Source organism: Panicum virgatum, chromosome 3N, assembly GCF_016808335.1.
Source record: "Panicum virgatum strain AP13 chromosome 3N, P.virgatum_v5, whole genome shotgun sequence".
NCBI lineage: Eukaryota > Viridiplantae > Streptophyta > Magnoliopsida > Poales > Poaceae > Panicum > Panicum virgatum.
In genome coordinates, this window is record NC_053147.1 from 15201004 (window position 1) to 15211755 (window position 10752).

Genomic DNA, 10752 nt, shown 5'->3' on the forward strand with positions numbered 1-10752 from the left:
AGCTTGTTAATTCGTGCGTGAAAATGACTAGAACAAAGAAACAAAAACATCACGAATTGTAATGCTATGGGATTTTATTCAACGTTGGTTTTTTATTTTTGGACACCGTCCAACACTACTAGCTAGGAGTAGCTACTACAGTCCGTAGTACGTAGGTCTGGTCATGCATGGCAACTAAGCACAAAATAAAGCGCGCATATCGGATAAGCTGGGTGGTGCCTTTCGACGCTAGCTAGTGGGCTTGCATCACCCGTTACTAGGGATGGCAATGGGTACCCGAAACCCGAGTACCCGACGGGTTTTACCCGATAAGAAGGCGGGTATGGAATGATTTTTCTACCCGTGGGTACATTATTGGAATAAATCCTATACCCATCGGGTATGGCGGGTACGGGTGCGGGTTTATACTACCCATACCCGCCTACCCGTGGGTAAGAAATACCCGCAGGAAAAACAAATGAGTCTAAGTATCTAACTCATTTTAGCCCATATGACCTATGAATTTAGCTCAAATCCAATTAAACCCTCCTAGTATATATATTGTTGAACCCTCTCTAACTCATGTTAACCCATATGAGCCATTAATTTGTTGAAATGAAGCTTGTAATGATTTATTTTTTATGTGAATGTCTAATATTTACATGTAATATTCGGGTATGATTTCGGGTGTGGGTTACCCGACGGGTAAAAATTACCCGGCGGGTATGGGTATGGAATCATTTTCTTACCCGTATGCGGGTACGGGTAACCCGACGGGTAAAATTTAATCCTAACGGGTACGGGTATGGGTGGCCACTACCCGACGGGTATATACCCGTTGCCATCCCTACCCGTTACTCCGTTAGCCAGAGCACCATCACAAGTGAGAATGCATGCAGGAGTCAACAATCTCTCTCTCTACTTTTGGCGCAGGGAGAGTCAACAAGGGCACATCAAGGTGGTCCCTTTCTCTGATTCTTTGCTCACCACTATACCTATGCATGGGAGAGTATACAAGCTAGTGCACGGTGTCAGATCAGGTTAACAAAAAAAAAGAACGTACAGCAAAACAAAGCAAAAAGGCCAACGTACTACCGAAAAGCTCGAATTCCTTTGGATGGAAGAAAGAATCGTTCATCGGGTCCTGTCGGCACCCGTACGTGGAGGAGCGAGGCGGGCGCGCCCGCGGTCTTCGCCGCGCGTCGGCGTTGCCATTTGGTTTGGGCGGCGCGCCGAGCTAGGCCATGGAACAAACCGCGCGAGTTCCAACCGAAACTAGCGACCCGTGGGTCGCCATGCCTCGACGACGACGTCCGGTCCATATTCTTACGTGCAGCGGCTTGCCTCGACGACGCGTACGTTAGTACGTACAACCGGCCGTCGTACCGCTAGCTTTGATACTATAGCTTGATTGGTTGGTGACGATGCTTCCCTCCACCGTCCAAGGAATCGAGACCGGTTGTAGTTTAAGAGAAAAACGTAGGGTTGCTATATTTGATCCCAGCATCTTTTTGTTTAGCCATCTCGAGCTCGCACCCTTTTTTTTCTGGCTAACACTTCCTCCTCCATCAATTCGAGATGAGAACCTTCTTCTCGGCTTCGTTAAGATCAGGGTTCGGGGTTTTGTTGTTGACTAATCCAAGTATATAGCGTGTGGCTAAAGGGAAAGCCATTTAGCGGCAAGTTAAAGGAGCGTTAATAGCTGGCAAGGAGAAAGAAAAAGTGGGTATTAGGCCAGTCTCAGTGGAAGTGTCATAGCAGTGTCATGAGCATTAAATTTACTGATATGTTAAGATTTTTATGAAGAGAGTGTTGGTGATATGCCCAAGAGCCCATCATCACAATACGATTTAAAGGCCCAATAGGATGTTGATCCAAGAGGGATTAGGGTTACTAATGGGCCTATGAGATAGAAGTCCATTAGTACGCCCTATATATATGAGGGAGGGGCTAGGGGGCGACACAACCCTGTGAGCCGCACCACCTCCTTAGCCGCCGCCGCCGCCCCCTCTCTCGGCCGCCGCCCTTGCCGTGCGTGCGGTGCTAGCACACCGACGCCCGGCGTTTCATCCCCGTACGTGTGGACTCCGTGGAGGCGCTGCTGCGACTGCTGCGCTGATCGGCTGTTGGGATCAAGTACGAGGAGCTCGGTTCGTGGGACGTGATCGACTACTTCCTCTACATCGACGCGCGACTTCTTCCGCTGCGCTGCGCGTCTAGTGGTAACGATCTATGATCTTCTACTCGCAAGCATCTTGGGTATATGCGGTAGTGATGCTAGCGTAGCCTACCCGTTTACCTACAGTGGTACCATAGCCATCTTGCGTAGTTTTTGGTCTGGATCATTAGCACATAGGTGATATGTTGTTGTAGTAGATTGGATCTATTACTTTTGCACGGTTTGATTAGATCAATTGGTCATAAGGGGTTAAAACTGGAGCGAGTTGGTTGCGCGGCATGTGACAAAAGATTAGTTCATGTTATTTCTCTGTTATGCATACGACATGTCCCTACCGGCTAGAATCACCATCAGGGACTAACTGTGTGCATAGTCAGCAGATTGAACCAACAGATCGAGGTCATGTGTAGATGCAGTCTTCTCAAGTGCAAAGTTTGCACGATCAATGTGATTGACCTAGTGAAAATTGAGGAATCATGAATGGCTCGGATTTGAGGTGACGCGATCACTCTGATGAGATTTTCATAGGGATTCCATAGATGCGATCTGTGTAATTCCGTGAGGTTTTTCGCTATAGCGGCTTCCTAAGCGCTACTTTGGTAGAACACGTCGTACACCTAACTTGTTTTTGCAGGGTGTGATGTGAATGGTATGGCCTCAATGTCATGTGATGATGTATGTGATGATTTGTGCGGCCTGCGTGTCGCAAGTTAACACAACCGGGTTGAGGTTGCACCATTATTGTATAACGACCTGCGTGTCGACTTGTGATGTTTGAATCCTCATGTAATTATTTCACTAGCTATTAGATGTAGTAGCTTAGTATCTTTTCATAGAGGCTTCAATCATGATGGCGATGATGATCACCACAAGACAGGACGGATGGCAATGGAGGTCACCTTGGAGCCATGGCGATGGAGCCCATTGTGATGCAAGAGGCCATACTATTCACAATATAATATGATTATATGCCTGTGATGTTTATTTTCCTGTCATACTATTCTTTCATGCTTTTACATATGGTGGATGCTTTAATCATGATAGAATAGCTTCCCTCAGAAAAGGTTGAGTTTTTGATGCCTTTACCAATAACTGCACCTATAAATTTTGATCGTTGTGTGGTAGGTTTACCAAAGTAGAGTACCCTCAGCTATCACTTTTGTATAGGGTGGATGTCGGACGTTCACAAGCATAGTATTGGTTTATTCAGCAAAGCTATCAAAACAGTTTTGGGCTTTAAGGCATGGGGTTGGGGCCGGGGCTTTGGATGCCACCCAACAAACAAGAGTCGCTCAGAGATGTGATTAGCAATTTGTTGCTTACCTGTATCACTACTTTTCTAGCCGTGATGCTAAAGCTCACTAGGATTTTAGTGATTATGGATCTTGAACCACTATATGTCATTAGAGGGAAGATGACTTTGATATAGTAGGTTGTCTTTTGTTAAATCAGTTAATGAAAGTCTTTACATAAACTTAGTGTTGAAATCTTGCTTTACTTTAATGTTGTAGATCATGTCTGCCAGTAACAATTCCGCTTTCAATTTGCGTTCTGTTCTTGAGAAAGAAAAGTTGAATGGAACAAACTTTATTAATTGGTACCGCAACCCGAGAATTGTTCTCAGGCAAGAGAAAAAGTAGTATGTTCTTGAGCAGCCATATCCTGATGATCTCCCTGACAATGCAACTGCTGCTGATCACAGAGCTTATGAGAAGCACAGTAATGACTCACTTGATGTCAGCTGTCTGATGCTCGCCACCATGTCCCCTGATCTGCAGAAGCAGTATGAGAATGCGGATGCTCACACCATGATTGAGGGGCTGCGTGGGATGTTTCAGAACCAAGCCAGGACTGAGAGGTTCAATATCTCAAAGTCTTTGTTTGCGTGCAAGCTGCCAGAAGGTAGCCCAGTCAGTCCTCATGTGATCAAAATGATTGGTTACATTGAGACTTTGGACAGACTTAGTTCTGAACTTCACCAAGACTTGGCTACTGATGTTATTCTCTAGTCGCTCCCGGCGAGCTATGAGCCTTTTATCATAAACTTTCAGATGAATGGTTTGGATAAAACATTGAGTGAGTTGCATGGGATGCTAAAGACAGCAGAGGAGAGCATTAAGAAGAATCCCAATCATGTGATGATGATTCCGAAGGGGAACAAAAAGAGGAAGCGTTGGACGCCTCCTAACCCCAAAGGTAAAGGCAAGGAAAAGAGTTACAGTGGTGAGTCCTCGGGCTCTAAGCTAAAGCCAGCACCTAAGGCCAAATCTGGCCCTACTTCTAAGGATGAATGCTCCCACTGTCATGAAAAGGGACATTGGTCTAGGAACTGCAAGAAGTACTTGGAAGAAAAGAAGAAGAAGGGAAGTGAGACTTCCACTTCAGGTATAAATGTTATAGAAATTAATATTGCATTATCTTCCAGTGAATCATGGGTATTTGATACTGGATCGATGATTCACACTTATAAATCGTTGCAGGGTCTAAGTGAGACTAGAAGATTTGCAAGAGGCGAGTTGGACGTTCGTGTCGGCAATGGCGCAAATGTTGCGGTGTTGGCGGTCGGCACCTACCACTTGTCTCTACCCTCCGGATTAGTTTTGGAATTAAATAATTGTTATTGCATTCCTGCTTTGAGCAAGAACATTATTTATTCTTCATGTTTGGAAGAAGTTAATGATTTTAAGATTGTAATAGAGAACAAACGTTATTCTATTTTTTGCAATGGTATTTTTTATGCTCATTGTTTATTGGTGAATGAATTATATGTTCTTGATCTTGAGGATAAATCTGTCTGTAACATTAATACTAAGAGGCTTAGACCAAATGATTTGAATCCCACTTTTATTTGGTATTGTCGCTTAGGTCATATAAATAAGAAGCACATTGAACAACTCCATAAAGATGGATTGTTAAGCTCATTTGATTTTGAATCATTTGACACATGTGAGTCCTGTTTGCTTGGAAAGATGACCAAAGCTCCTTTCACTGGTCATAGTGCGAGGGCGAGTGACTTGTTGGGACTTGTACATACCGATGTATGTGGACCAATGAGTTCAATAGCCAGAGGTGGTTTTCAGTACTTCATTACTTTCACTGATGACTTTAGTAGATGTGGCTATATCTACTTCATGAGGCACAAGTCTGAATCATTTGAAAAGTTCAAAGAATTTCAGAATGAAGTACAAAATCAATTAGGCATGACAATTAAATTTCTACGATCTGATCGTGGAGGAGAATATTTGAGCCTTGAATTTGGTGATCATTTGAAGCAATGTGGAATTATTCCGCAGCTAACTCCGCCCGGAACGCCTCAATGGAATGGGGTATCCGAACGGAGGAACCGAACCTTGTTGGACATGGTTAGGTCCATGATGAGCCAAGCTGATCTTCCATTGTCATTTTGGGGTTATGCTCTTGAAACTGCTGCGTTCACACTGAATAGGGTTCCAAGTAAGTCTGTTGAGAAGACACCATATGAGATATGGACTGGGAAACGTCCCGGATTATCTTTTCTCAAAGTTTGGGGATGTGAGCCTTATGTCAAATGTTTGATGTCAGATAAGCTCACTCCAAAGTCAGACAAATGCTTCTTTGTGGGGTATCCTAGGGAAACCAAAGGATATTATTTTTACAATAAGCCGGAAGGCAAAGTGTTTGTCGCTCGCAATGGTGTTTTCTTAGAAAAGGAGTTTCTCTCAAAAGGATTTAGTGGGAGCAAGGTGCAACTTGAAGAAATTCAGGAAACACCCGAAACTATTTCAGCAGCCACTGAAGATCCACGGGATGTGCAAGATGTTGCACAACCCGTAGTTGAGGCACCAGCCCCACGAAGGTCTATAAGGGCACGTCGCGCTACTGACAAGCTCAACCTCCTTATTACGGAGGAGCGCCACGTATTATTGATGGAAAATGATGAGCCCTTGACCTACAAAGAAGCAATGATGGGACCCGACTCCGACAAATGGCTTGAAGCCATGGAATCCGAGTTAAAATCCATGCATGAAAATCAAGTTTGGAACTTGGTCGATAAAATTGACAGTGTAAGACCTGTCGACTGTAAGTGGATTTTTAAGAAAAAATTAGACATGGATGGAAATGTTCACATCTATAAGGCACGATTGGTGGCGAAAGGTTTCCGACAAATTCAAGGTGTTGACTATGAGGAAACCTTTTCGCCCGTCGCAATGCTAAAATCTGTTTGGATTTTCCTAGCAATTGCCGCATATTATGACTATGAGATATGGCAAATGGATGTCAAAACCGCTTTCCTTAATGGACATCTAAGTGAGGATATGTATATGACACAGCCTGAAGGTTTTGTCGATCCTAAAAATGCTGGGAAAATATGTAAGCTTCAGAGGTCCATTTATGGATTGAAGCAAGCATCTCGGAGTTGGAATATTCGTTTTGATGAAGTAGTCAAAGGGTTTGGCTTCATCAAGAATGAAGATGAGCCTTGTATTTACAAAAATGCTAGTGGGAGCGCACTTGTGTTTCTGGTCCTATATGTGGATGACATATTACTGATCGGAAATGATATTCCAATGCTTGAAGCCGTTAAAACCTCATTGAAAAAGAGTTTTTCGATGAAGGAATTAGGAGAGGCGGCTTACATTCTGGGTATTAGGATCTATAGAGATAGATCAAAAAGGCTAATTGGATTAAGCCAAGACACGTACATTGACAAGATATTGAATCAGTTCAATATGCAAGATTCCAAGAAAGGTTTGTTGCCAATGTCACATGGCATTACTCTAAGCAAGAGTCAGAGTGCTACGACACCTGATGAGCAAAAGAGGATGAGTACGATTCCTTATGCTTCAGCCATAGGGTCGATCATGTATGCTATGTTTTGCACGCGCCCAGATGTTTCCTTTGCTCTAAGTGTTACGAGCAGGTATCAGTCAGATTTCGGTGAAGCTCACTGGACAATTATAAAGAGTATCCTTAAGTACTTTAGAAGAACTAAGGATATGTTCCTAATATTTGGAGGCGAAGATGAGCTCCTTGTAAAGGGTTACACCGATGCTAGTTTTCAAACAGACAAAGATGACTCCAAATCGCAATCCGGTTTTGTTTTCTGCCTCAATGGTGGGGCAGTGAGCTTGAAGAGTTCCAAGCAAGATACGGTGGCTGATTCGACGACAGAGGCCGAGTATATTGCAGCTTCCGAAGCTGCAAAAGAAGTTGTTTGCTTCAGAAAGTTTGTTTCTGACTTGAGTGTTGTTCCTAGTGCATCCAGTCCAGTGGACCTCTATTGTGATAATAGTGGTGCCGTTGCACTAGCAAAGGAGCCTAGAACAACTAAGAAGTCCAGACATATACTGCGGAAGTATCACCCCATCCGTAACTTTGTTGAGAGAGGTGATGTGAAGGTTTGCAAGGTGCACACGGATTCAAACGTTGCTGATCCGTTGACGAAGCCTCTCCCACAACCAAAGCATGAGGCGCACATGAGATCTATGGGTATTAGATACTTACATCAGTAATTCTAGTGTGCGTGGGAGATTTTTTGTGTCATGTGTATGTTTATGTAATGATGAATAATTGTTATTTGTTCCATGGATGATTATTTTACATTGATTATCAAGTATGTGACTTGTTCATGAAACTCTTTGTTGACAATGATATGATTCTAAATTATCCCTAGTTTATGTCGTTATGTGGGACAACAACGACGTTGAGACTAGCACATGCATTAATTGATGATCATGTTTCACGGATCATGGATATGGAGATATCGGATTAATGATGTGGACACATGTTGGTGAATATGGTGTTGGATTGACCCACTCCAAGACAATGTTGGGATTGTTATTCTGTATGTACCATCAGTTGTTCTTGAGTGTTATACCTACTGGATCCTTAGACCTGAGATCGCCATTGTTTCTCACTGTGTGTAGTGGTGCATCTTGGGGCTGCTAAACGCTACTCCGTGACTGGGTAGTTACAAAAGTAGCTTACAGGTGTGTCATGAAACATGGAATGAGATGTGAGCGGATCAAGATGGAATTTGCCCCTCCTAGATAACTGGAGAGATATCTATGGGCCCCTCGAGATAGTTGGATTTGAAAGTGCATGGCCATGCCAAAGTGATTAAAGAGTTAATCATGATGACTAAAGGTTAGTTATGAATAGAATCCACTATTAGATCGAGAGAATGGTCGAGCTATCACAAAGGTGGCACGCATCTCGCCTTGAGCTTGACTGGTATCGTGTGGCAAAGGGATCGGTGTATGAGTATATCTAAGGTTCGGCCGATATGATCTTTATGTGTATTTGTGAATCACTATGCCCTGCTAGGTGCCGCTATTGACTTGTGATTCGGAAATGATTTCCGATCACGACCACCTACACATGAACCTAACGGGTCACACACTTAAGGGGTTTGGAATGTTGGAAAGATTACCTGTATGATTGTCTCTAGTGCAAGTGGGAGATTGTTGGTGATATGCCCAAGAGCCCATCATCACAATACGGTTTAAAGGCCCAAGAAGATATTGATCCAAGAGGGATTAGGGTTACTATTGGGCCTATGAGATAGAAGCCCATTAGTACGCCCTATATATATGAGGGAGGGGCTAGGGGGCGACACAACCCTGTGAGCCACACCGCCTCCCTAGCCGCCCCCCCCCCCTCTCGGCCGCCGCCCTTGCCGTGCGTGCGGTGCTAGCACACCGACGCCCGGCATTTCATCCCCGTACGTGTGGACTCCGTGGAGGCGCTGCTGCGACTGCTGCGCTGATCGGCTGTTGGGATCAAGTACGAGGAGCTCGGTTCGTGGGACGTGATCGATTACTTCCTCTACATCGACGCGCGACTTCTTCCGCTGCGCTGCGCGTCTAGTGGTAACGATCTATGATCTTCTACTCGCAATCATTTTGGGTATATGCGGTAGTGATGCTAGCGTAGCCTATCCGTTTACCTACAAAGAGAGGATGGAGAGTGTCATGGAATATGAGAGGAGTGTCATCACCATGACACTTCTTCTACTCAATTACCTAGTTTATGGTCTTGATAACTATGTCGCTGACACTCCTACTGAGACTGCCCTTAGACCGTTACATGTGTGCGCAGAGCGATGAAAACTTGGGTGTAGGAATGTATAAAACTGTCTAGGTGCAGTACAACCGAGGGCAAAAATACCAAAGCATTATGAAGACATTATATATCTATCTTTTTTCAATTTTAAAAACTTTTTTTATGAATTGACGACAATATAAAAAAGGAAGAAATCTGCACTGTGGATCGCTGCATTTGGCCGGTTGGCGGTTGCCTGGTTGACGTGTTGTCCAGACTGAGGGGGCCGTTCATTCAGTGGCTTGTCTGCGAGGGAGAAATGAATACCGTTTTGGTCCAGCAGAGTACTACGCCCACAAGCCCGGCATGTGCCTTGTCCCTGTGCTCCTAAAATTATTGGGGCCGGCACAGCATTTATATCGTATCGAAAATAAGGTTTTTCCCCCACCTTGGCACACTTCGCCTTCTCAAGCCATGCATGCAGAAACGAGGAGAGAGAGGGAGAGGGACAGATCATGCAGACCTGCAACGTGGAGCTATCTGTCTGGGCAAATGCAGCTACGCAGGCCATCTGAGGCGGCCTGCCACCGTGACGCGAAACGAGATACCAGTACGAGAGTAACCGCCTAACCGGCCGGGGGGGGGGGGGGGGGGGGGCATCGATCGGCTGCTCTGCTGCCATGAACAAGTAGGCGAATTAACCAACGGTCCGATTAGGTGGTGGAGCTAAGGACAGGGCGTAGACAGGCCGCCCCCATTATCCCCAAATTTCCATTGAACATTTGAATTTTGATTAAATTTTTCTATAAATTAATATGGTTGACCTCTTCTAATAATAAAAAAATAAATTTCTGGCTCTGCCCTTGGCTAAGGATAACCCATAACGTGGATGCGGATGATCGTCTCGTCGATCTCGACGTGTGAAAGGGATAACGTAGTTTTAGCAACGATATCCACCATGGGTGCGCAGGACGGATTAGGGCTCGATCATCAGGATAATGAGATGCCCTCAGCGCCATTGACTAATTTGTTTACTGGAAGGTACGGTGGTAATAGTACACGTTGTTTTGAAGGATGGATGGGCTTATATTAATGAAAAAACATGAGGGCAACTGTTCGTTTTAGGTTTTATTTATGGGCGGCGTAACCAGCATTTTAAGTAATAATTAGTTCAATGTTCAAGTTGAAATGGTCATTGGAGAACAAAACGTCTATTGTGACTTTATCAATCTTTAGGTATATATACTGATCCAATATATATAATTTCTATAAGACGTTATGAGTGTGTGTGTGTGTGTGTGTATATACATGCTTATGAGCGTTTTCATATGTACTATATATGTATACATGTATTTCGGTAAAAAAATGTGAGCAGCAAATTCAGGAAGGCACGTACGATTCAGATTGCAGGCGGGGCGGGTTCGGGTTCGTGGCCAATGCGGCCCAGCTGCAACACTTTTGTGGCCCAATGTTTAGCAGACCGCGAAGACCGTGGACAAGAGAAGGAACCCGCAAGACCCGCAAATGGATCGCAAAACCTAGGGGCAGCCACCGTCACCACAGCGCCACAT